The sequence below is a fragment of the Schistocerca nitens genome, unplaced genomic scaffold (genome assembly GCF_023898315.1).
Source record: "Schistocerca nitens isolate TAMUIC-IGC-003100 unplaced genomic scaffold, iqSchNite1.1 HiC_scaffold_217, whole genome shotgun sequence".
NCBI classification, from domain to species: domain Eukaryota; kingdom Metazoa; phylum Arthropoda; class Insecta; order Orthoptera; family Acrididae; genus Schistocerca; species Schistocerca nitens.
The window spans coordinates 16,775-42,584 of record NW_026045758.1 but is presented as its reverse complement, the minus strand read 5'-3'; the positions used below and the strand labels follow the sequence as shown (position 1 = coordinate 42,584).

The 25,810-nt window shown below is 51.8% G+C and overlaps 41 non-coding genes across 41 annotated transcripts; 10 read left to right on the top strand and 31 right to left on the bottom strand.

Annotated features, from left to right (window-relative positions):
• Positions 1–128: 128 nt before the first annotated feature.
• Trnam-cau (transfer RNA methionine (anticodon CAU)) lies at positions 129–201 on the bottom strand. Its single transcript has one exon. It is a non-coding gene; the product is annotated as a tRNA-Met (tRNA).
• Positions 202–1,175: 974 nt separating this feature from the next.
• On the top strand, positions 1,176–1,247 carry Trnag-ucc (transfer RNA glycine (anticodon UCC)). Its single transcript has one exon. It is a non-coding gene; the product is annotated as a tRNA-Gly (tRNA).
• A 265-nt stretch (positions 1,248–1,512) lies between these two features.
• Positions 1,513–1,594, bottom strand: Trnas-aga (transfer RNA serine (anticodon AGA)). Its single transcript has one exon. It is a non-coding gene; the product is annotated as a tRNA-Ser (tRNA).
• A 140-nt stretch (positions 1,595–1,734) lies between these two features.
• On the bottom strand, positions 1,735–1,807 carry Trnak-uuu (transfer RNA lysine (anticodon UUU)). The gene has a single exon. It is a non-coding gene; the product is annotated as a tRNA-Lys (tRNA).
• Positions 1,808–2,640: 833 nt separating this feature from the next.
• On the bottom strand, positions 2,641–2,713 carry Trnam-cau (transfer RNA methionine (anticodon CAU)). The gene has a single exon. It is a non-coding gene; the product is annotated as a tRNA-Met (tRNA).
• A 974-nt stretch (positions 2,714–3,687) lies between these two features.
• On the top strand, positions 3,688–3,759 carry Trnag-ucc (transfer RNA glycine (anticodon UCC)). Its single transcript has one exon. It is a non-coding gene; the product is annotated as a tRNA-Gly (tRNA).
• A 265-nt stretch (positions 3,760–4,024) lies between these two features.
• On the bottom strand, positions 4,025–4,106 carry Trnas-aga (transfer RNA serine (anticodon AGA)). Its single transcript has one exon. It is a non-coding gene; the product is annotated as a tRNA-Ser (tRNA).
• A 140-nt stretch (positions 4,107–4,246) lies between these two features.
• Trnak-uuu (transfer RNA lysine (anticodon UUU)) lies at positions 4,247–4,319 on the bottom strand. The gene has a single exon. It is a non-coding gene; the product is annotated as a tRNA-Lys (tRNA).
• An 833-nt stretch (positions 4,320–5,152) lies between these two features.
• On the bottom strand, positions 5,153–5,225 carry Trnam-cau (transfer RNA methionine (anticodon CAU)). Its single transcript has one exon. It is a non-coding gene; the product is annotated as a tRNA-Met (tRNA).
• Positions 5,226–6,199: 974 nt separating this feature from the next.
• On the top strand, positions 6,200–6,271 carry Trnag-ucc (transfer RNA glycine (anticodon UCC)). The gene has a single exon. It is a non-coding gene; the product is annotated as a tRNA-Gly (tRNA).
• A 265-nt stretch (positions 6,272–6,536) lies between these two features.
• Trnas-aga (transfer RNA serine (anticodon AGA)) lies at positions 6,537–6,618 on the bottom strand. The gene has a single exon. It is a non-coding gene; the product is annotated as a tRNA-Ser (tRNA).
• A 140-nt stretch (positions 6,619–6,758) lies between these two features.
• On the bottom strand, positions 6,759–6,831 carry Trnak-uuu (transfer RNA lysine (anticodon UUU)). The gene has a single exon. It is a non-coding gene; the product is annotated as a tRNA-Lys (tRNA).
• An 832-nt stretch (positions 6,832–7,663) lies between these two features.
• Trnam-cau (transfer RNA methionine (anticodon CAU)) lies at positions 7,664–7,736 on the bottom strand. Its single transcript has one exon. It is a non-coding gene; the product is annotated as a tRNA-Met (tRNA).
• Positions 7,737–8,711: 975 nt separating this feature from the next.
• Positions 8,712–8,783, top strand: Trnag-ucc (transfer RNA glycine (anticodon UCC)). The gene has a single exon. It is a non-coding gene; the product is annotated as a tRNA-Gly (tRNA).
• Positions 8,784–9,048: 265 nt separating this feature from the next.
• Trnas-aga (transfer RNA serine (anticodon AGA)) lies at positions 9,049–9,130 on the bottom strand. Its single transcript has one exon. It is a non-coding gene; the product is annotated as a tRNA-Ser (tRNA).
• Positions 9,131–9,270: 140 nt separating this feature from the next.
• On the bottom strand, positions 9,271–9,343 carry Trnak-uuu (transfer RNA lysine (anticodon UUU)). The gene has a single exon. It is a non-coding gene; the product is annotated as a tRNA-Lys (tRNA).
• An 833-nt stretch (positions 9,344–10,176) lies between these two features.
• On the bottom strand, positions 10,177–10,249 carry Trnam-cau (transfer RNA methionine (anticodon CAU)). Its single transcript has one exon. It is a non-coding gene; the product is annotated as a tRNA-Met (tRNA).
• A 974-nt stretch (positions 10,250–11,223) lies between these two features.
• Positions 11,224–11,295, top strand: Trnag-ucc (transfer RNA glycine (anticodon UCC)). Its single transcript has one exon. It is a non-coding gene; the product is annotated as a tRNA-Gly (tRNA).
• A 265-nt stretch (positions 11,296–11,560) lies between these two features.
• Trnas-aga (transfer RNA serine (anticodon AGA)) lies at positions 11,561–11,642 on the bottom strand. Its single transcript has one exon. It is a non-coding gene; the product is annotated as a tRNA-Ser (tRNA).
• A 140-nt stretch (positions 11,643–11,782) lies between these two features.
• Positions 11,783–11,855, bottom strand: Trnak-uuu (transfer RNA lysine (anticodon UUU)). The gene has a single exon. It is a non-coding gene; the product is annotated as a tRNA-Lys (tRNA).
• Positions 11,856–12,688: 833 nt separating this feature from the next.
• Trnam-cau (transfer RNA methionine (anticodon CAU)) lies at positions 12,689–12,761 on the bottom strand. Its single transcript has one exon. It is a non-coding gene; the product is annotated as a tRNA-Met (tRNA).
• Positions 12,762–13,735: 974 nt separating this feature from the next.
• Positions 13,736–13,807, top strand: Trnag-ucc (transfer RNA glycine (anticodon UCC)). The gene has a single exon. It is a non-coding gene; the product is annotated as a tRNA-Gly (tRNA).
• A 265-nt stretch (positions 13,808–14,072) lies between these two features.
• Trnas-aga (transfer RNA serine (anticodon AGA)) lies at positions 14,073–14,154 on the bottom strand. The gene has a single exon. It is a non-coding gene; the product is annotated as a tRNA-Ser (tRNA).
• A 140-nt stretch (positions 14,155–14,294) lies between these two features.
• On the bottom strand, positions 14,295–14,367 carry Trnak-uuu (transfer RNA lysine (anticodon UUU)). The gene has a single exon. It is a non-coding gene; the product is annotated as a tRNA-Lys (tRNA).
• An 832-nt stretch (positions 14,368–15,199) lies between these two features.
• Positions 15,200–15,272, bottom strand: Trnam-cau (transfer RNA methionine (anticodon CAU)). Its single transcript has one exon. It is a non-coding gene; the product is annotated as a tRNA-Met (tRNA).
• A 974-nt stretch (positions 15,273–16,246) lies between these two features.
• On the top strand, positions 16,247–16,318 carry Trnag-ucc (transfer RNA glycine (anticodon UCC)). Its single transcript has one exon. It is a non-coding gene; the product is annotated as a tRNA-Gly (tRNA).
• Positions 16,319–16,583: 265 nt separating this feature from the next.
• On the bottom strand, positions 16,584–16,665 carry Trnas-aga (transfer RNA serine (anticodon AGA)). Its single transcript has one exon. It is a non-coding gene; the product is annotated as a tRNA-Ser (tRNA).
• Positions 16,666–16,805: 140 nt separating this feature from the next.
• On the bottom strand, positions 16,806–16,878 carry Trnak-uuu (transfer RNA lysine (anticodon UUU)). Its single transcript has one exon. It is a non-coding gene; the product is annotated as a tRNA-Lys (tRNA).
• Positions 16,879–17,710: 832 nt separating this feature from the next.
• On the bottom strand, positions 17,711–17,783 carry Trnam-cau (transfer RNA methionine (anticodon CAU)). The gene has a single exon. It is a non-coding gene; the product is annotated as a tRNA-Met (tRNA).
• A 974-nt stretch (positions 17,784–18,757) lies between these two features.
• Positions 18,758–18,829, top strand: Trnag-ucc (transfer RNA glycine (anticodon UCC)). The gene has a single exon. It is a non-coding gene; the product is annotated as a tRNA-Gly (tRNA).
• A 265-nt stretch (positions 18,830–19,094) lies between these two features.
• Positions 19,095–19,176, bottom strand: Trnas-aga (transfer RNA serine (anticodon AGA)). Its single transcript has one exon. It is a non-coding gene; the product is annotated as a tRNA-Ser (tRNA).
• Positions 19,177–19,316: 140 nt separating this feature from the next.
• On the bottom strand, positions 19,317–19,389 carry Trnak-uuu (transfer RNA lysine (anticodon UUU)). The gene has a single exon. It is a non-coding gene; the product is annotated as a tRNA-Lys (tRNA).
• An 832-nt stretch (positions 19,390–20,221) lies between these two features.
• Positions 20,222–20,294, bottom strand: Trnam-cau (transfer RNA methionine (anticodon CAU)). Its single transcript has one exon. It is a non-coding gene; the product is annotated as a tRNA-Met (tRNA).
• A 974-nt stretch (positions 20,295–21,268) lies between these two features.
• Trnag-ucc (transfer RNA glycine (anticodon UCC)) lies at positions 21,269–21,340 on the top strand. Its single transcript has one exon. It is a non-coding gene; the product is annotated as a tRNA-Gly (tRNA).
• A 265-nt stretch (positions 21,341–21,605) lies between these two features.
• On the bottom strand, positions 21,606–21,687 carry Trnas-aga (transfer RNA serine (anticodon AGA)). The gene has a single exon. It is a non-coding gene; the product is annotated as a tRNA-Ser (tRNA).
• Positions 21,688–21,827: 140 nt separating this feature from the next.
• Positions 21,828–21,900, bottom strand: Trnak-uuu (transfer RNA lysine (anticodon UUU)). The gene has a single exon. It is a non-coding gene; the product is annotated as a tRNA-Lys (tRNA).
• An 831-nt stretch (positions 21,901–22,731) lies between these two features.
• Trnam-cau (transfer RNA methionine (anticodon CAU)) lies at positions 22,732–22,804 on the bottom strand. The gene has a single exon. It is a non-coding gene; the product is annotated as a tRNA-Met (tRNA).
• Positions 22,805–23,778: 974 nt separating this feature from the next.
• Trnag-ucc (transfer RNA glycine (anticodon UCC)) lies at positions 23,779–23,850 on the top strand. Its single transcript has one exon. It is a non-coding gene; the product is annotated as a tRNA-Gly (tRNA).
• Positions 23,851–24,115: 265 nt separating this feature from the next.
• Trnas-aga (transfer RNA serine (anticodon AGA)) lies at positions 24,116–24,197 on the bottom strand. Its single transcript has one exon. It is a non-coding gene; the product is annotated as a tRNA-Ser (tRNA).
• A 140-nt stretch (positions 24,198–24,337) lies between these two features.
• Positions 24,338–24,410, bottom strand: Trnak-uuu (transfer RNA lysine (anticodon UUU)). Its single transcript has one exon. It is a non-coding gene; the product is annotated as a tRNA-Lys (tRNA).
• Positions 24,411–25,241: 831 nt separating this feature from the next.
• Positions 25,242–25,314, bottom strand: Trnam-cau (transfer RNA methionine (anticodon CAU)). Its single transcript has one exon. It is a non-coding gene; the product is annotated as a tRNA-Met (tRNA).
• Positions 25,315–25,810: the final 496 nt, after the last annotated feature.

Genomic DNA, 25,810 nt, shown 5'->3' with positions numbered 1-25,810 from the left:
GTTGTCATAATTGGAAATAAACATTTTGACGCTGAGCGTAGACTCCTTGTGGATAACGAATGACAATTAAGTTCGTTCCCTAGCAACAGCAACACCGTTAATTCAGCCGTGATGTACAGCAAATTAAATGCCCCGGGTGAGGATCGAACTCACGACCTTAAGATTATGAGACTTACGCGCTACCTACTGCGCTACCGAGGCACGTTGCGAGCAACGTTCCAGGAAACTTGGTAAGTCTCGCATATTAGAGATAGAGAGTTTGCGCGCTCTGAAGAATCTGTTGTGTTGCTACACGTGCTTTCCCGACTTGCTAGATTAAACTGCTGCCGCAGCTTTTTCAACGGAACGCAGCACTGCCTGAGGTTACAGTCCATCGCCCTTGCGGCGCCTGAACACAGCGGCCTGTTGGGCCAGGCCGACGTTACAGCTCAGAAATAGCACGCGACCGTCCAAGTACGGTCTCTTGCGTGCTGCGTGTTTGGTTCTTCTCACAGCGAATCCTGCTATACATTCCTGAGGCTGACGGAGCTCAAGCGAGGAATCGGTGCGGCAGCATTATAGCGATAACAGCAGAACGATACATCGGCCGGGAATCGAACCCGGGCCGCCCGCGTGCTAAGCGAGCATTCTACCACTTTTTTTTTCTTCTCATTTCGTTCGTTGCATTTGTTGGGGGCGGACGTCCGATGACGCCCGTTCAAGTTCATCGTTGACTCAGTCTTTTATTACAGAGGGCAGATAACTGTCAGACCGAACACGCTGAGTTATCGTGCCGGCAAACCTTAAGATTATGAGACTTACGCGCTGCTTACTGCACTACTGAGGCACATGCCACTGAACCACCGATGCTCGACAAGCTGCCCGTGCTTCCCGAGCAGTTTTCTGCAGGGAAAGTGGGATTGCCACCCAGCGACGTCGGATGAAACCGAAAAAAGTGCTACACACGCGGAGTCCTCCACTACACTGCCTTAAAACGACCACTCATCACTATCGTGTGAGTAACCTTGCGGCTGCGGCGACTAGTCTCGCCCAAAGACGCAGCGTGCGTGGAGGCGCTACCCGAATGCGTGTGGATGCACCCTCCTAGCTCGTAAAGCGCCTACAGCTACTATCACCGTGGGCCGCTGCTGGCGGGCGGGAAGCCGACACAGCGCGGCGTCGCGAGGAGCGGCTGTGCGGTGGTGGTGTAATGGTGAGCATAGTTGCCTTCCAAGCAGTTGATCCGGGTTCGATTCCCGGCCACCGCAAGTAACGCTAGTTTTTTCGTATATAGTATGTGAGCCGCGTGCTGTTAAATTAACGTTTTTGTCGTCGTTACTCCACGCAGACCATCCTGTAGTATGTCCCGACTTGTCCCGACTTTGCTCGGCTGACGCGAAAGCTGACGCTTGGAATTCGCCCTTATCAAAAGGACAGGCACTATAAACGGCTGTGAGAGGCGAGGTACCAAAACGACAGGCAAACTGCGAAATTTTCTGCTCCTTCTTCTTAAACAAAAAAAGAAAAAACGGACGCAGTCGGTAGGACTCGAACCTACGCTCCCAGAGGGAATCTGATTTCTAGTCAGACGCCTTAACCACTCGGCCACGACTGCTCGTAACTGAAGAGTCCCTCGAATCGTGAAAAATCAAACCCGTCTGCGCAGAATTTTGACAGGAAACGAACTCCGTGCACTGATTACGGCAGGGCTACCATCGCTACGAGACGAGCCATTACGGAAACGTTAAAAATCTTCGCCCGGACAGGGACTCGAACCCTGGACCCTTAGGTTAAAAGCCTAATGCTCTACCGACTGAGCTATCCGGGCTCACGCTTCTTGCGGATGGAGCGGCTGCAAGCAACGTGAATAACTGGAACGCGTGTGTAGGCGTACTACGGTAATATCTGGCTTCTGGCGCAACTGGCGACTTCACCGACTTCCCACTGACGCTGGTAGCAGCCCAACAGCTGACCAGCGCCTCCTCTCCCTTTACCCCGGTGCTGACAGTAATTGCATCATGTGCCTGTTTTCCCCGATTACATTCGGTTGAAGCTCCGCAAGGAGGGCGAAAAACGAACGTTGGAAGGCCAAAACATGGAGCGTTGGGTGCGTAAAAACTTCCGTTCCGGTACCGGGAATCGAACCCGGGCCTCCTGGGTGAAAGCCAGGTATCCTAGCCACTTTTTTTTTTTTTTTTTAAATCTCATTTTGTTCGTTTTCGTTCGTTGTATCTGCTCTGGGAGGACGTCGAAAGACACCCGTTCCAGTTCGTTGTTGATCCATTAACTCAGTTTTTTTTTAATTACAGAGGGCAGCTAACCCTCTGACCGAGCGCGCTGAGCTACCGTGCCGGCGCCACTAGACCACACCGGATTTGCGCTATGACGTGAGGTTCACTCCGTTTCCTCTCGTATTTCGTGCTGAACCTGGACTCACTGCTGTTCTCTGTTTGCCAGCATATTTGCGCACAGCTCGAAATTGACTATTCGTTATTTTACTCATAACAGGTTAAGAGAAAGATCAAAGTTGTACGTTGTCATAATTGGAAATAAACATTTTGACGCTGAGCGTAGACTCCTTGTGGATAACGAATGACAATTAAGTTCGTTCCCTAGCAACAGCAACACCGTTAATTCAGCCGTGATGTACAGCAAATTAAATGCCCCGGGTGAGGATCGAACTCACGACCTTAAGATTATGAGACTTACGCGCTACCTACTGCGCTACCGAGGCACGTTGCGAGCAACGTTCCAGGAAACTTGGTAAGTCTCGCATATTAGAGATAGAGAGTTTGCGCGCTCTGAAGAATCTGTTGTGTTGCTACACGTGCTTTCCCGACTTGCTAGATTAAACTGCTGCCGCAGCTTTTTCAACGGAACGCAGCACTGCCTGAGGTTACAGTCCATCGCCCTTGCGGCGCCTGAACACAGCGGCCTGTTGGGCCAGGCCGACGTTACAGCTCAGAAATAGCACGCGACCGTCCAAGTACGGTCTCTTGCGTGCTGCGTGTTTGGTTCTTCTCACAGCGAATCCTGCTATACATTCCTGAGGCTGACGGAGCTCAAGCGAGGAATCGGTGCGGCAGCATTATAGCGATAACAGCAGAACGATACATCGGCCGGGAATCGAACCCGGGCCGCCCGCGTGCTAAGCGAGCATTCTACCACTTTTTTTTTCTTCTCATTTCGTTCGTTGCATTTGTTGGGGGCGGACGTCCGATGACGCCCGTTCAAGTTCATCGTTGACTCAGTCTTTTATTACAGAGGGCAGATAACTGTCAGACCGAACACGCTGAGTTATCGTGCCGGCAAACCTTAAGATTATGAGACTTACGCGCTGCTTACTGCACTACTGAGGCACATGCCACTGAACCACCGATGCTCGACAAGCTGCCCGTGCTTCCCGAGCAGTTTTCTGCAGGGAAAGTGGGATTGCCACCCAGCGACGTCGGATGAAACCGAAAAAAGTGCTACACACGCGGAGTCCTCCACTACACTGCCTTAAAACGACCACTCATCACTATCGTGTGAGTAACCTTGCGGCTGCGGCGACTAGTCTCGCCCAAAGACGCAGCGTGCGTGGAGGCGCTACCCGAATGCGTGTGGATGCACCCTCCTAGCTCGTAAAGCGCCTACAGCTACTATCACCGTGGGCCGCTGCTGGCGGGCGGGAAGCCGACACAGCGCGGCGTCGCGAGGAGCGGCTGTGCGGTGGTGGTGTAATGGTGAGCATAGTTGCCTTCCAAGCAGTTGATCCGGGTTCGATTCCCGGCCACCGCAAGTAACGCTAGTTTTTTCGTATATAGTATGTGAGCCGCGTGCTGTTAAATTAACGTTTTTGTCGTCGTTACTCCACGCAGACCATCCTGTAGTATGTCCCGACTTGTCCCGACTTTGCTCGGCTGACGCGAAAGCTGACGCTTGGAATTCGCCCTTATCAAAAGGACAGGCACTATAAACGGCTGTGAGAGGCGAGGTACCAAAACGACAGGCAAACTGCGAAATTTTCTGCTCCTTCTTCTTAAACAAAAAAAGAAAAAACGGACGCAGTCGGTAGGACTCGAACCTACGCTCCCAGAGGGAATCTGATTTCTAGTCAGACGCCTTAACCACTCGGCCACGACTGCTCGTAACTGAAGAGTCCCTCGAATCGTGAAAAATCAAACCCGTCTGCGCAGAATTTTGACAGGAAACGAACTCCGTGCACTGATTACGGCAGGGCTACCATCGCTACGAGACGAGCCATTACGGAAACGTTAAAAATCTTCGCCCGGACAGGGACTCGAACCCTGGACCCTTAGGTTAAAAGCCTAATGCTCTACCGACTGAGCTATCCGGGCTCACGCTTCTTGCGGATGGAGCGGCTGCAAGCAACGTGAATAACTGGAACGCGTGTGTAGGCGTACTACGGTAATATCTGGCTTCTGGCGCAACTGGCGACTTCACCGACTTCCCACTGACGCTGGTAGCAGCCCAACAGCTGACCAGCGCCTCCTCTCCCTTTACCCCGGTGCTGACAGTAATTGCATCATGTGCCTGTTTTCCCCGATTACATTCGGTTGAAGCTCCGCAAGGAGGGCGAAAAACGAACGTTGGAAGGCCAAAACATGGAGCGTTGGGTGCGTAAAAACTTCCGTTCCGGTACCGGGAATCGAACCCGGGCCTCCTGGGTGAAAGCCAGGTATCCTAGCCACTTTTTTTTTTTTTTTTTAAATCTCATTTTGTTCGTTTTCGTTCGTTGTATCTGCTCTGGGAGGACGTCGAAAGACACCCGTTCCAGTTCGTTGTTGATCCATTAACTCAGTTTTTTTTTAATTACAGAGGGCAGCTAACCCTCTGACCGAGCGCGCTGAGCTACCGTGCCGGCGCCACTAGACCACACCGGATTTGCGCTATGACGTGAGGTTCACTCCGTTTCCTCTCGTATTTCGTGCTGAACCTGGACTCACTGCTGTTCTCTGTTTGCCAGCATATTTGCGCACAGCTCGAAATTGACTATTCGTTATTTTACTCATAACAGGTTAAGAGAAAGATCAAAGTTGTACGTTGTCATAATTGGAAATAAACATTTTGACGCTGAGCGTAGACTCCTTGTGGATAACGAATGACAATTAAGTTCGTTCCCTAGCAACAGCAACACCGTTAATTCAGCCGTGATGTACAGCAAATTAAATGCCCCGGGTGAGGATCGAACTCACGACCTTAAGATTATGAGACTTACGCGCTACCTACTGCGCTACCGAGGCACGTTGCGAGCAACGTTCCAGGAAACTTGGTAAGTCTCGCATATTAGAGATAGAGAGTTTGCGCGCTCTGAAGAATCTGTTGTGTTGCTACACGTGCTTTCCCGACTTGCTAGATTAAACTGCTGCCGCAGCTTTTTCAACGGAACGCAGCACTGCCTGAGGTTACAGTCCATCGCCCTTGCGGCGCCTGAACACAGCGGCCTGTTGGGCCAGGCCGACGTTACAGCTCAGAAATAGCACGCGACCGTCCAAGTACGGTCTCTTGCGTGCTGCGTGTTTGGTTCTTCTCACAGCGAATCCTGCTATACATTCCTGAGGCTGACGGAGCTCAAGCGAGGAATCGGTGCGGCAGCATTATAGCGATAACAGCAGAACGATACATCGGCCGGGAATCGAACCCGGGCCGCCCGCGTGCTAAGCGAGCATTCTACCACTTTTTTTTTCTTCTCATTTCGTTCGTTGCATTTGTTGGGGGCGGACGTCCGATGACGCCCGTTCAAGTTCATCGTTGACTCAGTCTTTTATTACAGAGGGCAGATAACTGTCAGACCGAACACGCTGAGTTATCGTGCCGGCAAACCTTAAGATTATGAGACTTACGCGCTGCTTACTGCACTACTGAGGCACATGCCACTGAACCACCGATGCTCGACAAGCTGCCCGTGCTTCCCGAGCAGTTTTCTGCAGGGAAAGTGGGATTGCCACCCAGCGACGTCGGATGAAACCGAAAAAAGTGCTACACACGCGGAGTCCTCCACTACACTGCCTTAAAACGACCACTCATCACTATCGTGTGAGTAACCTTGCGGCTGCGGCGACTAGTCTCGCCCAAAGACGCAGCGTGCGTGGAGGCGCTACCCGAATGCGTGTGGATGCACCCTCCTAGCTCGTAAAGCGCCTACAGCTACTATCACCGTGGGCCGCTGCTGGCGGGCGGGAAGCCGACACAGCGCGGCGTCGCGAGGAGCGGCTGTGCGGTGGTGGTGTAATGGTGAGCATAGTTGCCTTCCAAGCAGTTGATCCGGGTTCGATTCCCGGCCACCGCAAGTAACGCTAGTTTTTTCGTATATAGTATGTGAGCCGCGTGCTGTTAAATTAACGTTTTTGTCGTCGTTACTCCACGCAGACCATCCTGTAGTATGTCCCGACTTGCCCCGACTTTGCTCGGCTGACGCGAAAGCTGACGCTTGGAATTCGCCCTTATCAAAAGGACAGGCACTATAAACGGCTGTGAGAGGCGAGGTACCAAAACGACAGGCAAACTGCGAAATTTTCTGCTCCTTCTTCTTAAACAAAAAAAGAAAAAACGGACGCAGTCGGTAGGACTCGAACCTACGCTCCCAGAGGGAATCTGATTTCTAGTCAGACGCCTTAACCACTCGGCCACGACTGCTCGTAACTGAAGAGTCCCTCGAATCGTGAAAAATCAAACCCGTCTGCGCAGAATTTTGACAGGAAACGAACTCCGTGCACTGATTACGGCAGGGCTACCATCGCTACGAGACGAGCCATTACGGAAACGTTAAAAATCTTCGCCCGGACAGGGACTCGAACCCTGGACCCTTAGGTTAAAAGCCTAATGCTCTACCGACTGAGCTATCCGGGCTCACGCTTCTTGCGGATGGAGCGGCTGCAAGCAACGTGAATAACTGGAACGCGTGTGTAGGCGTACTACGGTAATATCTGGCTTCTGGCGCAACTGGCGACTTCACCGACTTCCCACTGACGCTGGTAGCAGCCCAACAGCTGACCAGCGCCTCCTCTCCCTTTACCCCGGTGCTGACAGTAATTGCATCATGTGCCTGTTTTCCCCGATTACATTCGGTTGAAGCTCCGCAAGGAGGGCGAAAAACGAACGTTGGAAGGCCAAAACATGGAGCGTTGGGTGCGTAAAAACTTCCGTTCCGGTACCGGGAATCGAACCCGGGCCTCCTGGGTGAAAGCCAGGTATCCTAGCCACTTTTTTTTTTTTTTTTAAATCTCATTTTGTTCGTTTTCGTTCGTTGTATCTGCTCTGGGAGGACGTCGAAAGACACCCGTTCCAGTTCGTTGTTGATCCATTAACTCAGTTTTTTTTTAATTACAGAGGGCAGCTAACCCTCTGACCGAGCGCGCTGAGCTACCGTGCCGGCGCCACTAGACCACACCGGATTTGCGCTATGACGTGAGGTTCACTCCGTTTCCTCTCGTATTTCGTGCTGAACCTGGACTCACTGCTGTTCTCTGTTTGCCAGCATATTTGCGCACAGCTCGAAATTGACTATTCGTTATTTTACTCATAACAGGTTAAGAGAAAGATCAAAGTTGTACGTTGTCATAATTGGAAATAAACATTTTGACGCTGAGCGTAGACTCCTTGTGGATAACGAATGACAATTAAGTTCGTTCCCTAGCAACAGCAACACCGTTAATTCAGCCGTGATGTACAGCAAATTAAATGCCCCGGGTGAGGATCGAACTCACGACCTTAAGATTATGAGACTTACGCGCTACCTACTGCGCTACCGAGGCACGTTGCGAGCAACGTTCCAGGAAACTTGGTAAGTCTCGCATATTAGAGATAGAGAGTTTGCGCGCTCTGAAGAATCTGTTGTGTTGCTACACGTGCTTTCCCGACTTGCTAGATTAAACTGCTGCCGCAGCTTTTTCAACGGAACGCAGCACTGCCTGAGGTTACAGTCCATCGCCCTTGCGGCGCCTGAACACAGCGGCCTGTTGGGCCAGGCCGACGTTACAGCTCAGAAATAGCACGCGACCGTCCAAGTACGGTCTCTTGCGTGCTGCGTGTTTGGTTCTTCTCACAGCGAATCCTGCTATACATTCCTGAGGCTGACGGAGCTCAAGCGAGGAATCGGTGCGGCAGCATTATAGCGATAACAGCAGAACGATACATCGGCCGGGAATCGAACCCGGGCCGCCCGCGTGCTAAGCGAGCATTCTACCACTTTTTTTTTCTTCTCATTTCGTTCGTTGCATTTGTTGGGGGCGGACGTCCGATGACGCCCGTTCAAGTTCATCGTTGACTCAGTCTTTTATTACAGAGGGCAGATAACTGTCAGACCGAACACGCTGAGTTATCGTGCCGGCAAACCTTAAGATTATGAGACTTACGCGCTGCTTACTGCACTACTGAGGCACATGCCACTGAACCACCGATGCTCGACAAGCTGCCCGTGCTTCCCGAGCAGTTTTCTGCAGGGAAAGTGGGATTGCCACCCAGCGACGTCGGATGAAACCGAAAAAAGTGCTACACACGCGGAGTCCTCCACTACACTGCCTTAAAACGACCACTCATCACTATCGTGTGAGTAACCTTTGCGGCTGCGGCGACTAGTCTCGCCCAAAGACGCAGCGTGCGTGGAGGCGCTACCCGAATGCGTGTGGATGCACCCTCCTAGCTCGTAAAGCGCCTACAGCTACTATCACCGTGGGCCGCTGCTGGCGGGCGGGAAGCCGACACAGCGCGGCGTCGCGAGGAGCGGCTGTGCGGTGGTGGTGTAATGGTGAGCATAGTTGCCTTCCAAGCAGTTGATCCGGGTTCGATTCCCGGCCACCGCAAGTAACGCTAGTTTTTTCGTATATAGTATGTGAGCCGCGTGCTGTTAAATTAACGTTTTTGTCGTCGTTACTCCACGCAGACCATCCTGTAGTATGTCCCGACTTGCCCCGACTTTGCTCGGCTGACGCGAAAGCTGACGCTTGGAATTCGCCCTTATCAAAAGGACAGGCACTATAAACGGCTGTGAGAGGCGAGGTACCAAAACGACAGGCAAACTGCGAAATTTTCTGCTCCTTCTTCTTAAACAAAAAAAGAAAAAACGGACGCAGTCGGTAGGACTCGAACCTACGCTCCCAGAGGGAATCTGATTTCTAGTCAGACGCCTTAACCACTCGGCCACGACTGCTCGTAACTGAAGAGTCCCTCGAATCGTGAAAAATCAAACCCGTCTGCGCAGAATTTTGACAGGAAACGAACTCCGTGCACTGATTACGGCAGGGCTACCATCGCTACGAGACGAGCCATTACGGAAACGTTAAAAATCTTCGCCCGGACAGGGACTCGAACCCTGGACCCTTAGGTTAAAAGCCTAATGCTCTACCGACTGAGCTATCCGGGCTCACGCTTCTTGCGGATGGAGCGGCTGCAAGCAACGTGAATAACTGGAACGCGTGTGTAGGCGTACTACGGTAATATCTGGCTTCTGGCGCAACTGGCGACTTCACCGACTTCCCACTGACGCTGGTAGCAGCCCAACAGCTGACCAGCGCCTCCTCTCCCTTTACCCCGGTGCTGACAGTAATTGCATCATGTGCCTGTTTTCCCCGATTACATTCGGTTGAAGCTCCGCAAGGAGGGCGAAAAACGAACGTTGGAAGGCCAAAACATGGAGCGTTGGGTGCGTAAAAACTTCCGTTCCGGTACCGGGAATCGAACCCGGGCCTCCTGGGTGAAAGCCAGGTATCCTAGCCACTTTTTTTTTTTTTTTTTAAATCTCATTTTGTTCGTTTTCGTTCGTTGTATCTGCTCTGGGAGGACGTCGAAAGACACCCGTTCCAGTTCGTTGTTGATCCATTAACTCAGTTTTTTTTTAATTACAGAGGGCAGCTAACCCTCTGACCGAGCGCGCTGAGCTACCGTGCCGGCGCCACTAGACCACACCGGATTTGCGCTATGACGTGAGGTTCACTCCGTTTCCTCTCGTATTTCGTGCTGAACCTGGACTCACTGCTGTTCTCTGTTTGCCAGCATATTTGCGCACAGCTCGAAATTGACTATTCGTTATTTTACTCATAACAGGTTAAGAGAAAGATCAAAGTTGTACGTTGTCATAATTGGAAATAAACATTTTGACGCTGAGCGTAGACTCCTTGTGGATAACGAATGACAATTAAGTTCGTTCCCTAGCAACAGCAACACCGTTAATTCAGCCGTGATGTACAGCAAATTAAATGCCCCGGGTGAGGATCGAACTCACGACCTTAAGATTATGAGACTTACGCGCTACCTACTGCGCTACCGAGGCACGTTGCGAGCAACGTTCCAGGAAACTTGGTAAGTCTCGCATATTAGAGATAGAGAGTTTGCGCGCTCTGAAGAATCTGTTGTGTTGCTACACGTGCTTTCCCGACTTGCTAGATTAAACTGCTGCCGCAGCTTTTTCAACGGAACGCAGCACTGCCTGAGGTTACAGTCCATCGCCCTTGCGGCGCCTGAACACAGCGGCCTGTTGGGCCAGGCCGACGTTACAGCTCAGAAATAGCACGCGACCGTCCAAGTACGGTCTCTTGCGTGCTGCGTGTTTGGTTCTTCTCACAGCGAATCCTGCTATACATTCCTGAGGCTGACGGAGCTCAAGCGAGGAATCGGTGCGGCAGCATTATAGCGATAACAGCAGAACGATACATCGGCCGGGAATCGAACCCGGGCCGCCCGCGTGCTAAGCGAGCATTCTACCACTTTTTTTTTCTTCTCATTTCGTTCGTTGCATTTGTTGGGGGCGGACGTCCGATGACGCCCGTTCAAGTTCATCGTTGACTCAGTCTTTTATTACAGAGGGCAGATAACTGTCAGACCGAACACGCTGAGTTATCGTGCCGGCAAACCTTAAGATTATGAGACTTACGCGCTGCTTACTGCACTACTGAGGCACATGCCACTGAACCACCGATGCTCGACAAGCTGCCCGTGCTTCCCGAGCAGTTTTCTGCAGGGAAAGTGGGATTGCCACCCAGCGACGTCGGATGAAACCGAAAAAAGTGCTACACACGCGGAGTCCTCCACTACACTGCCTTAAAACGACCACTCATCACTATCGTGTGAGTAACCTTGCGGCTGCGGCGACTAGTCTCGCCCAAAGACGCAGCGTGCGTGGAGGCGCTACCCGAATGCGTGTGGATGCACCCTCCTAGCTCGTAAAGCGCCTACAGCTACTATCACCGTGGGCCGCTGCTGGCGGGCGGGAAGCCGACACAGCGCGGCGTCGCGAGGAGCGGCTGTGCGGTGGTGGTGTAATGGTGAGCATAGTTGCCTTCCAAGCAGTTGATCCGGGTTCGATTCCCGGCCACCGCAAGTAACGCTAGTTTTTTCGTATATAGTATGTGAGCCGCGTGCTGTTAAATTAACGTTTTTGTCGTCGTTACTCCACGCAGACCATCCTGTAGTATGTCCCGACTTGTCCCGACTTTGCTCGGCTGACGCGAAAGCTGACGCTTGGAATTCGCCCTTATCAAAAGGACAGGCACTATAAACGGCTGTGAGAGGCGAGGTACCAAAACGACAGGCAAACTGCGAAATTTTCTGCTCCTTCTTCTTAAACAAAAAAAGAAAAAACGGACGCAGTCGGTAGGACTCGAACCTACGCTCCCAGAGGGAATCTGATTTCTAGTCAGACGCCTTAACCACTCGGCCACGACTGCTCGTAACTGAAGAGTCCCTCGAATCGTGAAAAATCAAACCCGTCTGCGCAGAATTTTGACAGGAAACGAACTCCGTGCACTGATTACGGCAGGGCTACCATCGCTACGAGACGAGCCATTACGGAAACGTTAAAAATCTTCGCCCGGACAGGGACTCGAACCCTGGACCCTTAGGTTAAAAGCCTAATGCTCTACCGACTGAGCTATCCGGGCTCACGCTTCTTGCGGATGGAGCGGCTGCAAGCAACGTGAATAACTGGAACGCGTGTGTAGGCGTACTACGGTAATATCTGGCTTCTGGCGCAACTGGCGACTTCACCGACTTCCCACTGACGCTGGTAGCAGCCCAACAGCTGACCAGCGCCTCCTCTCCCTTTACCCCGGTGCTGACAGTAATTGCATCATGTGCCTGTTTTCCCCGATTACATTCGGTTGAAGCTCCGCAAGGAGGGCGAAAAACGAACGTTGGAAGGCCAAAACATGGAGCGTTGGGTGCGTAAAAACTTCCGTTCCGGTACCGGGAATCGAACCCGGGCCTCCTGGGTGAAAGCCAGGTATCCTAGCCACTTTTTTTTTTTTTTTTTAAATCTCATTTTGTTCGTTTTCGTTCGTTGTATCTGCTCTGGGAGGACGTCGAAAGACACCCGTTCCAGTTCGTTGTTGATCCATTAACTCAGTTTTTTTTTAATTACAGAGGGCAGCTAACCCTCTGACCGAGCGCGCTGAGCTACCGTGCCGGCGCCACTAGACCACACCGGATTTGCGCTATGACGTGAGGTTCACTCCGTTTCCTCTCGTATTTCGTGCTGAACCTGGACTCACTGCTGTTCTCTGTTTGCCAGCATATTTGCGCACAGCTCGAAATTGACTATTCGTTATTTTACTCATAACAGGTTAAGAGAAAGATCAAAGTTGTACGTTGTCATAATTGGAAATAAACATTTTGACGCTGAGCGTAGACTCCTTGTGGATAACGAATGACAATTAAGTTCGTTCCCTAGCAACAGCAACACCGTTAATTCAGCCGTGATGTACAGCAAATTAAATGCCCCGGGTGAGGATCGAACTCACGACCTTAAGATTATGAGACTTACGCGCTACCTACTGCGCTACCGAGGCACGTTGCGAGCAACGTTCCAGGAAACTTGGTAAGTCTCGCATATTAGAGATAGAGAGTTTGCGCGCTCTGAAGAATCTGTTGTGTTGCTACACGTGCTTTCCCGACTTGCTAGATTAAACTGCTGCCGCAGCTTTTTCAACGGAACGCAGCACTGCCTGAGGTTACAGTCCATCGCCCTTGCGGCGCCTGAACACAGCGGCCTGTTGGGCCAGGCCGACGTTACAGCTCAGAAATAGCACGCGACCGTCCAAGTACGGTCTCTTGCGTGCTGCGTGTTTGGTTCTTCTCACAGCGAATCCTGCTATACATTCCTGAGGCTGACGGAGCTCAAGCGAGGAATCGGTGCGGCAGCATTATAGCGATAACAGCAGAACGATACATCGGCCGGGAATCGAACCCGGGCCGCCCGCGTGCTAAGCGAGCATTCTACCACTTTTTTTTTCTTCTCATTTCGTTCGTTGCATTTGTTGGGGGCGGACGTCCGATGACGCCCGTTCAAGTTCATCGTTGACTCAGTCTTTTATTACAGAGGGCAGATAACTGTCAGACCGAACACGCTGAGTTATCGTGCCGGCAAACCTTAAGATTATGAGACTTACGCGCTGCTTACTGCACTACTGAGGCACATGCCACTGAACCACCGATGCTCGACAAGCTGCCCGTGCTTCCCGAGCAGTTTTCTGCAGGGAAAGTGGGATTGCCACCCAGCGACGTCGGATGAAACCGAAAAAAGTGCTACACACGCGGAGTCCTCCACTACACTGCCTTAAAACGACCACTCATCACTATCGTGTGAGTAACCTTGCGGCTGCGGCGACTAGTCTCGCCCAAAGACGCAGCGTGCGTGGAGGCGCTACCCGAATGCGTGTGGATGCACCCTCCTAGCTCGTAAAGCGCCTACAGCTACTATCACCGTGGGCCGCTGCTGGCGGGCGGGAAGCCGACACAGCGCGGCGTCGCGAGGAGCGGCTGTGCGGTGGTGGTGTAATGGTGAGCATAGTTGCCTTCCAAGCAGTTGATCCGGGTTCGATTCCCGGCCACCGCAAGTAACGCTAGTTTTTTCGTATATAGTATGTGAGCCGCGTGCTGTTAAATTAACGTTTTTGTCGTCGTTACTCCACGCAGACCATCCTGTAGTATGTCCCGACTTGTCCCGACTTTGCTCGGCTGACGCGAAAGCTGACGCTTGGAATTCGCCCTTATCAAAAGGACAGGCACTATAAACGGCTGTGAGAGGCGAGGTACCAAAACGACAGGCAAACTGCGAAATTTTCTGCTCCTTCTTCTTAAACAAAAAAAGAAAAAACGGACGCAGTCGGTAGGACTCGAACCTACGCTCCCAGAGGGAATCTGATTTCTAGTCAGACGCCTTAACCACTCGGCCACGACTGCTCGTAACTGAAGAGTCCCTCGAATCGTGAAAAATCAAACCCGTCTGCGCAGAATTTTGACAGGAAACGAACTCCGTGCACTGATTACGGCAGGGCTACCATCGCTACGAGACGAGCCATTACGGAAACGTTAAAAATCTTCGCCCGGACAGGGACTCGAACCCTGGACCCTTAGGTTAAAAGCCTAATGCTCTACCGACTGAGCTATCCGGGCTCACGCTTCTTGCGGATGGAGCGGCTGCAAGCAACGTGAATAACTGGAACGCGTGTGTAGGCGTACTACGGTAATATCTGGCTTCTGGCGCAACTGGCGACTTCACCGACTTCCCACTGACGCTGGTAGCAGCCCAACAGCTGACCAGCGCCTCCTCTCCCTTTACCCCGGTGCTGACAGTAATTGCATCATGTGCCTGTTTTCCCCGATTACATTCGGTTGAAGCTCCGCAAGGAGGGCGAAAAACGAACGTTGGAAGGCCAAAACATGGAGCGTTGGGTGCGTAAAAACTTCCGTTCCGGTACCGGGAATCGAACCCGGGCCTCCTGGGTGAAAGCCAGGTATCCTAGCCACTTTTTTTTTTTTTTTTAAATCTCATTTTGTTCGTTTTCGTTCGTTGTATCTGCTCTGGGAGGACGTCGAAAGACACCCGTTCCAGTTCGTTGTTGATCCATTAACTCAGTTTTTTTTTAATTACAGAGGGCAGCTAACCCTCTGACCGAGCGCGCTGAGCTACCGTGCCGGCGCCACTAGACCACACCGGATTTGCGCTATGACGTGAGGTTCACTCCGTTTCCTCTCGTATTTCGTGCTGAACCTGGACTCACTGCTGTTCTCTGTTTGCCAGCATATTTGCGCACAGCTCGAAATTGACTATTCGTTATTTTACTCATAACAGGTTAAGAGAAAGATCAAAGTTGTACGTTGTCATAATTGGAAATAAACATTTTGACGCTGAGCGTAGACTCCTTGTGGATAACGAATGACAATTAAGTTCGTTCCCTAGCAACAGCAACACCGTTAATTCAGCCGTGATGTACAGCAAATTAAATGCCCCGGGTGAGGATCGAACTCACGACCTTAAGATTATGAGACTTACGCGCTACCTACTGCGCTACCGAGGCACGTTGCGAGCAACGTTCCAGGAAACTTGGTAAGTCTCGCATATTAGAGATAGAGAGTTTGCGCGCTCTGAAGAATCTGTTGTGTTGCTACACGTGCTTTCCCGACTTGCTAGATTAAACTGCTGCCGCAGCTTTTTCAACGGAACGCAGCACTGCCTGAGGTTACAGTCCATCGCCCTTGCGGCGCCTGAACACAGCGGCCTGTTGGGCCAGGCCGACGTTACAGCTCAGAAATAGCACGCGACCGTCCAAGTACGGTCTCTTGCGTGCTGCGTGTTTGGTTCTTCTCACAGCGAATCCTGCTATACATTCCTGAGGCTGACGGAGCTCAAGCGAGGAATCGGTGCGGCAGCATTATAGCGATAACAGCAGAACGATACATCGGCCGGGAATCGAACCCGGGCCGCCCGCGTGCTAAGCGAGCATTCTACCACTTTTTTTTTCTTCTCATTTCGTTCGTTGCATTTGTTGGGGGCGGACGTCCGATGACGCCCGTTCAAGTTCATCGTTGACTCAGTCTTTTATTACAGAGGGCAGATAACTGTCAGACCGAACACGCTGAGTTATCGTGCCGGCAAACCTTAAGATTATGAGACTTACGCGCTGCTTACTGCACTACTGAGGCACATGCCACTGAACCACCGATGCTCGACAAGCTGCCCGTGCTTCCCGAGCAGTTTTCTGCAGGGAAAGTGGGATTGCCACCCAGCGACGTCGGATGAAACCGAAAAAAGTGCTACACACGCGGAGTCCTCCACTACACTGCCTTAAAACGACCACTCATCACTATCGTGTGAGTAACCTTGCGGCTGCGGCGACTAGTCTCGCCCAAAGACGCAGCGTGCGTGGAGGCGCTACCCGAATGCGTGTGGATGCACCCTCCTAGCTCGTAAAGCGCCTACAGCTACTATCACCGTGGGCCGCTGCTGGCGGGCGGGAAGCCGACACAGCGCGGCGTCGCGAGGAGCGGCTGTGCGGTGGTGGTGTAATGGTGAGCATAGTTGCCTTCCAAGCAGTTGATCCGGGTTCGATTCCCGGCCACCGCAAGTAACGCTAGTTTTTTCGTATATAGTATGTGAGCCGCGTGCTGTTAAATTAACGTTTTTGTCGTCGTTACTCCACGCAGACCATCCTGTAGTATGTCCCGACTTGTCCCGACTTTGCTCGGCTGACGCGAAAGCTGACGCTTGGAATTCGCCCTTATCAAAAGGACAGGCACTATAAACGGCTGTGAGAGGCGAGGTACCAAAACGACAGGCAAACTGCGAAATTTTCTGCTCCTTCTTCTTAAACAAAAAAAGAAAAAACGGACGCAGTCGGTAGGACTCGAAGCTACGCTCCCAGAGGGAATCTGATTTCTAGTCAGACGCCTTAACCACTCGGCCACGACTGCTCGTAACTGAAGAGTCCCTCGAATCGTGAAAAATCAAACCCGTCTGCGCAGAATTTTGACAGGAAACGAACTCCGTGCACTGATTACGGCAGGGCTACCATCGCTACGAGACGAGCCATTACGGAAACGTTAAAAATCTTCGCCCGGACAGGGACTCGAACCCTGGACCCTTAGGTTAAAAGCCTAATGCTCTACCGACTGAGCTATCCGGGCTCACGCTTCTTGCGGATGGAGCGGCTGCAAGCAACGTGAATAACTGGAACGCGTGTGTAGGCGTACTACGGTAATATCTGGCTTCTGGCGCAACTGGCGACTTCACCGACTTCCCACTGACGCTGGTAGCAGCCCAACAGCTGACCAGCGCCTCCTCTCCCTTTACCCCGGTGCTGACAGTAATTGCATCATGTGCCTGTTTTCCCCGATTACATTCGGTTGAAGCTCCGCAAGGAGGGCGAAAAACGAACGTTGGAAGGCCAAAACATGGAGCGTTGGGTGCGTAAAAACTTCCGTTCCGGTACCGGGAATCGAACCCGGGCCTCCTGGGTGAAAGCCAGGTATCCTAGCCACTTTTTTTTTTTTTTTTAAATCTCATTTTGTTCGTTTTCGTTCGTTGTATCTGCTCTGGGAGGACGTCGAAAGACACCCGTTCCAGTTCGTTGTTGATCCATTAACTCAGTTTTTTTTTAATTACAGAGGGCAGCTAACCCTCTGACCGAGCGCGCTGAGCTACCGTGCCGGCGCCACTAGACCACACCGGATTTGCGCTATGACGTGAGGTTCACTCCGTTTCCTCTCGTATTTCGTGCTGAACCTGGACTCACTGCTGTTCTCTGTTTGCCAGCATATTTGCGCACAGCTCGAAATTGACTATTCGTTATTTTACTCATAACAGGTTAAGAGAAAGATCAAAGTTGTACGTTGTCATAATTGGAAATAAACATTTTGACGCTGAGCGTAGACTCCTTGTGGATAACGAATGACAATTAAGTTCGTTCCCTAGCAACAGCAACACCGTTAATTCAGCCGTGATGTACAGCAAATTAAATGCCCCGGGTGAGGATCGAACTCACGACCTTAAGATTATGAGACTTACGCGCTACCTACTGCGCTACCGAGGCACGTTGCGAGCAACGTTCCAGGAAACTTGGTAAGTCTCGCATATTAGAGATAGAGAGTTTGCGCGCTCTGAAGAATCTGTTGTGTTGCTACACGTGCTTTCCCGACTTGCTAGATTAAACTGCTGCCGCAGCTTTTTCAACGGAACGCAGCACTGCCTGAGGTTACAGTCCATCGCCCTTGCGGCGCCTGAACACAGCGGCCTGTTGGGCCAGGCCGACGTTACAGCTCAGAAATAGCACGCGACCGTCCAAGTACGGTCTCTTGCGTGCTGCGTGTTTGGTTCTTCTCACAGCGAATCCTGCTATACATTCCTGAGGCTGACGGAGCTCAAGCGAGGAATCGGTGCGGCAGCATTATAGCGATAACAGCAGAACGATACATCGGCCGGGAATCGAACCCGGGCCGCCCGCGTGCTAAGCGAGCATTCTACCACTTTTTTTTTCTTCTCATTTCGTTCGTTGCATTTGTTGGGGGCGGACGTCCGATGACGCCCGTTCAAGTTCATCGTTGACTCAGTCTTTTATTACAGAGGGCAGATAACTGTCAGACCGAACACGCTGAGTTATCGTGCCGGCAAACCTTAAGATTATGAGACTTACGCGCTGCTTACTGCACTACTGAGGCACATGCCACTGAACCACCGATGCTCGACAAGCTGCCCGTGCTTCCCGAGCAGTTTTCTGCAGGGAAAGTGGGATTGCCACCCAGCGACGTCGGATGAAACCGAAAAAAGTGCTACACACGCGGAGTCCTCCACTACACTGCCTTAAAACGACCACTCATCACTATCGTGTGAGTAACCTTGCGGCTGCGGCGACTAGTCTCGCCCAAAGACGCAGCGTGCGTGGAGGCGCTACCCGAATGCGTGTGGATGCACCCTCCTAGCTCGTAAAGCGCCTACAGCTACTATCACCGTGGGCCGCTGCTGGCGGGCGGGAAGCCGACACAGCGCGGCGTCGCGAGGAGCGGCTGTGCGGTGGTGGTGTAATGGTGAGCATAGTTGCCTTCCAAGCAGTTGATCCGGGTTCGATTCCCGGCCACCGCAAGTAACGCTAGTTTTTTCGTATATAGTATGTGAGCCGCGTGCTGTTAAATTAACGTTTTTGTCGTCGTTACTCCACGCAGACCATCCTGTAGTATGTCCCGACTTGTCCCGACTTTGCTCGGCTGACGCGAAAGCTGACGCTTGGAATTCGCCCTTATCAAAAGGACAGGCACTATAAACGGCTGTGAGAGGCGAGGTACCAAAACGACAGGCAAACTGCGAAATTTTCTGCTCCTTCTTCTTAAACAAAAAAAGAAAAAACGGACGCAGTCGGTAGGACTCGAACCTACGCTCCCAGAGGGAATCTGATTTCTAGTCAGACGCCTTAACCACTCGGCCACGACTGCTCGTAACTGAAGAGTCCCTCGAATCGTGAAAAATCAAACCCGTCTGCGCAGAATTTTGACAGGAAACGAACTCCGTGCACTGATTACGGCAGGGCTACCATCGCTACGAGACGAGCCATTACGGAAACGTTAAAAATCTTCGCCCGGACAGGGACTCGAACCCTGGACCCTTAGGTTAAAAGCCTAATGCTCTACCGACTGAGCTATCCGGGCTCACGCTTCTTGCGGATGGAGCGGCTGCAAGCAACGTGAATAACTGGAACGCGTGTGTAGGCGTACTACGGTAATATCTGGCTTCTGGCGCAACTGGCGACTTCACCGACTTCCCACTGACGCTGGTAGCAGCCCAACAGCTGACCAGCGCCTCCTCTCCCTTTACCCCGGTGCTGACAGTAATTGCATCATGTGCCTGTTTTCCCCGATTACATTCGGTTGAAGCTCCGCAAGGAGGGCGAAAAACGAACGTTGGAAGGCCAAAACATGGAGCGTTGGGTGCGTAAAAACTTCCGTTCCGGTACCGGGAATCGAACCCGGGCCTCCTGGGTGAAAGCCAGGTATCCTAGCCACTTTTTTTTTTTTTTTAAAATCTCATTTTGTTCGTTTTCGTTCGTTGTATCTGCTCTGGGAGGACGTCGAAAGACACCCGTTCCAGTTCGTTGTTGATCCATTAACTCAGTTTTTTTTTAATTACAGAGGGCAGCTAACCCTCTGACCGAGCGCGCTGAGCTACCGTGCCGGCGCCACTAGACCACACCGGATTTGCGCTATGACGTGAGGTTCACTCCGTTTCCTCTCGTATTTCGTGCTGAACCTGGACTCACTGCTGTTCTCTGTTTGCCAGCATATTTGCGCACAGCTCGAAATTGACTATTCGTTATTTTACTCATAACAGGTTAAGAGAAAGATCAAAGTTGTACGTTGTCATAATTGGAAATAAACATTTTGACGCTGAGCGTAGACTCCTTGTGGATAACGAATGACAATTAAGTTCGTTCCCTAGCAACAGCAACACCGTTAATTCAGCCGTGATGTACAGCAAATTAAATGCCCCGGGTGAGGATCGAACTCACGACCTTAAGATTATGAGACTTACGCGCTACCTACTGCGCTACCGAGGCACGTTGCGAGCAACGTTCCAGGAAACTTGGTAAGTCTCGCATATTAGAGATAGAGAGTTTGCGCGCTCTGAAGAATCTGTTGTGTTGCTACACGTGCTTTCCCGACTTGCTAGATTAAACTGCTGCCGCAGCTTTTTCAACGGAACGCAGCACTGCCTGAGGTTACAGTCCATCGCCCTTGCGGCGCCTGAACACAGCGGCCTGTTGGGCCAGGCCGACGTTACAGCTCAGAAATAGCACGCGACCGTCCAAGTACGGTCTCTTGCGTGCTGCGTGTTTGGTTCTTCTCACAGCGAATCCTGCTATACATTCCTGAGGCTGACGGAGCTCAAGCGAGGAATCGGTGCGGCAGCATTATAGCGATAACAGCAGAACGATACATCGGCCGGGAATCGAACCCGGGCCGCCCGCGTGCTAAGCGAGCATTCTACCACTTTTTTTTTCTTCTCATTTCGTTCGTTGCATTTGTTGGGGGCGGACGTCCGATGACGCCCGTTCAAGTTCATCGTTGACTCAGTCTTTTATTACAGAGGGCAGATAACTGTCAGACCGAACACGCTGAGTTATCGTGCCGGCAAACCTTAAGATTATGAGACTTACGCGCTGCTTACTGCACTACTGAGGCACATGCCACTGAACCACCGATGCTCGACAAGCTGCCCGTGCTTCCCGAGCAGTTTTCTGCAGGGAAAGTGGGATTGCCACCCAGCGACGTCGGATGAAACCGAAAAAAGTGCTACACACGCGGAGTCCTCCACTACACTGCCTTAAAACGACCACTCATCACTATCGTGTGAGTAACCTTGCGGCTGCGGCGACTAGTCTCGCCCAAAGACGCAGCGTGCGTGGAGGCGCTACCCGAATGCGTGTGGATGCACCCTCCTAGCTCGTAAAGCGCCTACAGCTACTATCACCGTGGGCCGCTGCTGGCGGGCGGGAAGCCGACACAGCGCGGCGTCGCGAGGAGCGGCTGTGCGGTGGTGGTGTAATGGTGAGCATAGTTGCCTTCCAAGCAGTTGATCCGGGTTCGATTCCCGGCCACCGCAAGTAACGCTAGTTTTTTCGTATATAGTATGTGAGCCGCGTGCTGTTAAATTAACGTTTTTGTCGTCGTTACTCCACGCAGACCATCCTGTAGTATGTCCCGACTTGTCCCGACTTTGCTCGGCTGACGCGAAAGCTGACGCTTGGAATTCGCCCTTATCAAAAGGACAGGCACTATAAACGGCTGTGAGAGGCGAGGTACCAAAACGACAGGCAAACTGCGAAATTTTCTGCTCCTTCTTCTTAAACAAAAAAAGAAAAAACGGACGCAGTCGGTAGGACTCGAACCTACGCTCCAAGAGGGAATATGATTTCTAGTCAGACGCCTTAACCACTCGGCCACGACTGCTCGTAACTGAAGAGCCCCTCGAATCGTGAAAAATCAAACCCGTCTGCGCAGAATTTTGACAGGAAACGAACTCCGTGCACTGATTACGGCAGGGCTACCATCGCTACGAGACGAGCCATTACGGAAACGTTAAAAATCTTCGCCCGGACAGGGACTCGAACCCTGGACCCTTAGGTTAAAAGCCTAATGCTCTACCGACTGAGCTATCCGGGCTCACGCTTCTTGCGGATGGAGCGGCTGCAAGCAACGTGAATAACTGGAACGCGTGTGTAGGCGTACTACGGTAATATCTGGCTTCTGGCGCAACTGGCGACTTCACCGACTTCCCACTGACGCTGGTAGCAGCCCAACAGCTGACCAGCGCCTCCTCTCCCTTTACCCCGGTGCTGACAGTAATTGCATCATGTGCCTGTTTTCCCCGATTACATTCGGTTGAAGCTCCGCAAGGAGGGCGAAAAACGAACGTTGGAAGGCCAAAACATGGAGCGTTGGGTGCGTAAAAACTTCCGTTCCGGTACCGGGAATCGAACCCGGGCCTCCTGGGTGAAAGCCAGGTATCCTAGCCACTTTTTTTTTTTTTTTTAAATCTCATTTTGTTCGTTTTCGTTCGTTGTATCTGCTCTGGGAGGACGTCGAAAGACACCCGTTCCAGTTCGTTGTTGATCCATTAACTCAGTTTTTTTTAATTACAGAGGGCAGCTAACCCTCTGACCGAGCGCGCTGAGCTACCGTGCCGGCGCCACTAGACCACACCGGATTTGCGCTATGACGTGAGGTTCACTCCGTTTCCTCTCGTATTTCGTGCTGAACCTGGACTCACTGCTGTTCTCTGTTTGCCAGCATATTTGCGCACAGCTCGAAATTGACTATTCGTTATTTTACTCATAACAGGTTAAGAGAAAGATCAAAGTTGTACGTTGTCATAATTGGAAATAAACATTTTGACGCTGAGCGTAGACTCCTTGTGGATAACGAATGACAATTAAGTTCGTTCCCTAGCAACAGCAACACCGTTAATTCAGCCGTGATGTACAGCAAATTAAATGCCCCGGGTGAGGATCGAACTCACGACCTTAAGATTATGAGACTTACGCGCTACCTACTGCGCTACCGAGGCACGTTGCGAGCAACGTTCCAGGAAACTTGGTAAGTCTCGCATATTAGAGATAGAGAGTTTGCGCGCTCTGAAGAATCTGTTGTGTTGCTACACGTGCTTTCCCGACTTGCTAGATTAAACTGCTGCCGCAGCTTTTTCAACGGAACGCAGCACTGCCTGAGGTTACAGTCCATCGCCCTTGCGGCGCCTGAACACAGCGGCCTGTTGGGCCAGGCCGACGTTACAGCTCAGAAATAGCACGCGACCGTCCAAGTACGGTCTCTTGCGTGCTGCGTGTTTGGTTCTTCTCACAGCGAATCCTGCTATACATTCCTGAGGCTGACGGAGCTCAAGCGAGGAATCGGTGCGGCAGCATTATAGCGATAACAGCAGAACGATACATCGGCCGGGAATCGAACCCGGGCCGCCCGCGTGCTAAGCGAGCATTCTACCACTTTTTTTTTCTTCTCATTTCGTTCGTTGCATTTGTTGGGGGCGGACGTCCGATGACGCCCGTTCAAGTTCATCGTTGACTCAGTCTTTTATTACAGAGGGCAGATAACTGTCAGACCGAACACGCTGAGTTATCGTGCCGGCAAACCTTAAGATTATGAGACTTACGCGCTGCTTACTGCACTACTGAGGCACATGCCACTGAACCACCGATGCTCGACAAGCTGCCCGTGCTTCCCGAGCAGTTTTCTGCAGGGAAAGTGGGATTGCCACCCAGCGACGTCGGATGAAACCGAAAAAAGTGCTACACACGCGGAGTCCTCCACTACACTGCCTTAAAACGACCACTCATCACTATCGTGTGAGTAACCTTGCGGCTGCGGCGACTAGTCTCGCCCAAAGACGCAGCGTGCGTGGAGGCGCTACCCGAATGCGTGTGGATGCACCCTCCTAGCTCGTAAAGCGCCTACAGCTACTATCACCGTGGGCCGCTGCTGGCGGGCGGGAAGCCGACACAGCGCGGCGTCGCGAGGAGCGGCTGTGCGGTGGTGGTGTAATGGTGAGCATAGTTGCCTTCCAAGCAGTTGATCCGGGTTCGATTCCCGGCCACCGCAAGTAACGCTAGTTTTTTCGTATATAGTATGTGAGCCGCGTGCTGTTAAATTAACGTTTTTGTCGTCGTTACTCCACGCAGACCATCCTGTAGTATGTCCCGACTTGTCCCGACTTTGCTCGGCTGACGCGAAAGCTGACGCTTGGAATTCGCCCTTATCAAAAGGACAGGCACTATAAACGGCTGTGAGAGGCGAGGTACCAAAACGACAGGCAAACTGCGAAATTTTCTGCTCCTTCTTCTTAAACAAAAAAAGAAAAAACGGACGCAGTCGGTAGGACTCGAACCTACGCTCCCAGAGGGAATCTGATTTCTAGTCAGACGCCTTAACCACTCGGCCACGACTGCTCGTAACTGAAGAGTCCCTCGAATCGTGAAAAATCAAACCCGTCTGCGCAGAATTTTGACAGGAAACGAACTCCGTGCACTGATTACGGCAGGGCTACCATCGCTACGAGACGAGCCATTACGGAAACGTTAAAAATCTTCGCCCGGACAGGGACTCGAACCCTGGACCCTTAGGTTAAAAGCCTAATGCTCTACCGACTGAGCTATCCGGGCTCACGCTTCTTGCGGATGGAGCGGCTGCAAGCAACGTGAATAACTGGAACGCGTGTGTAGGCGTACTACGGTAATATCTGGCTTCTGGCGCAACTGGCGACTTCACCGACTTCCCACTGACGCTGGTAGCAGCCCAACAGCTGACCAGCGCCTCCTCTCCCTTTACCCCGGTGCTGACAGTAATTGCATCATGTGCCTGTTTTCCCCGATTACATTCGGTTGAAGCTCCGCAAGGAGGGCGAAAAACGAACGTTGGAAGGCCAAAACATGGAGCGTTGGGTGCGTAAAAACTTCCGTTCCGGTACCGGGAATCGAACCCGGGCCTCCTGGGTGAAAGCCAGGTATCCTAGCCACTTTTTTTTTTTTTTTTAAATCTCATTTTGTTCGTTTTCGTTCGTTGTATCTGCTCTGGGAGGACGTCGAAAGACACCCGTTCCAGTTCGTTGTTGATCCATTAACTCAGTTTTTTTTAATTACAGAGGGCAGCTAACCCTCTGACCGAGCGCGCTGAGCTACCGTGCCGGCGCCACTAGACCACACCGGATTTGCGCTATGACGTGAGGTTCACTCCGTTTCCTCTCGTATTTCGTGCTGAACCTGGACTCACTGCTGTTCTCTGTTTGCCAGCATATTTGCTCACAGCTCGAAATTGACTATTCGTTATTTTACTCATAACAGGTTAAGAGAAAGATCAAAGTTGTACGTTGTCATAATTGGAAATAAACATTTTGACGCTGAGCGTAGACTCCTTGTGGATAACGAATGACAATTAAGTTCGTTCCCTAGCAACAGCAACACCGTTAATTCAGCCGTGATGTACAGCAAATTAAATGCCCCGGGTGAGGATCGAACTCACGACCTTAAGATTATGAGACTTACGCGCTACCTACTGCGCTACCGAGGCACGTTGCGAGCAACGTTCCAGGAAACTTGGTAAGTCTCGCATATTAGAGATAGAGAGTTTGCGCGCTCTGAAGAATCTGTTGTGTTGCTACACGTGCTTTCCCGACTTGCTAGATTAAACTGCTGCCGCAGCTTTTTCAACGGAACGCAGCACTGCCTGAGGTTACAGTCCATCGCCCTTGCGGCGCCTGAACACAGCGGCCTGTTGGGCCAGGCCGACGTTACAGCTCAGAAATAGCACGCGACCGTCCAAGTACGGTCTCTTGCGTGCTGCGTGTTTGGTTCTTCTCACAGCGAATCCTGCTATACATTCCTGAGGCTGACGGAGCTCAAGCGAGGAATCGGTGCGGCAGCATTATAGCGATAACAGCAGAACGATACATCGGCCGGGAATCGAACCCGGGCCGCCCGCGTGCTAAGCGAGCATTCTACCACTTTTTTTTTCTTCTCATTTCGTTCGTTGCATTTGTTGGGGGCGGACGTCCGATGACGCCCGT